Source organism: Arachis ipaensis, chromosome B03 (genome assembly GCF_000816755.2).
Source record: "Arachis ipaensis cultivar K30076 chromosome B03, Araip1.1, whole genome shotgun sequence".
Taxonomy (NCBI): domain Eukaryota; kingdom Viridiplantae; phylum Streptophyta; class Magnoliopsida; order Fabales; family Fabaceae; genus Arachis; species Arachis ipaensis.
Window position 1 is genome coordinate 123,691,882 of NC_029787.2, and position 930 is coordinate 123,692,811.

Below are 930 nucleotides of genomic sequence, written 5' to 3' on the forward strand. Positions count from 1 at the left end.
ACTATTACTTTTAATATTAATATTGATTCTTTATAATATATATGTATAAATTTAATTAAAATCTAATTTCTTTTCTTCTCTTTTTATACTCATTACTCATTTTTATAGTTACTATATAAATTAATATTTATTTCACACATTTTTTTATCTCCTCTCACATAATTTCATACTTCCATCTCTTTCTCTTTCTCCCTCTCACATAAATGTATTGTACAATATTTTTTATAAATTAACTTCTAAGTTTAATATTAATTTACATATGATCTAATATATTCTTAAGTAATATATATAATATTTTAAATTTATACTATACAATATAATTAATTTAGCTGTCTGCGTATCATACAAGTTTTAATTTAGTTAAATATAAAACGGTTAGGGATGAACCCACATGCAAAAAAGAGAAAGCATTTGTTCTTGCAAATTTTTTAAAAAAATACTAATACTTATTGTTCTTGCCTAAATATGGCCGAATTATAACTCGTCCTTTTGGGGTTGCTTGCCGACCTTCTCGATGTGTCACGATGAACCTCAGCCACCAAATAAAAATGATGAAGGAGTACCTGCAAAAAGCACTTTAACGCTCAATTCAGTTAAGGATAATTATCCGAGGAGAGTCTTTTTATTTTAGAACGAACACACTTACCTTCACAAACTCTGATTGCTTCCTTTTATAACTAAGAAACAATAATGACCGTTTGGATCTGAATTAATCGTTTTTTATGTAACCGATCAAAGGTTTTATTGCCATAAAGTCGGCAAAGTTAATGCGCCGATTACAAGAAGGTCCACCGAGCTATAACTCGTAACCGATGTATAACGGTTATATCACTTATATATATTTATCTTTTATTATATTATATTTATCCTAAAATAAAATATAAATGATTTTTTTGTGTTTTATGTTAAATTTTTTTGTTAAAATTAACA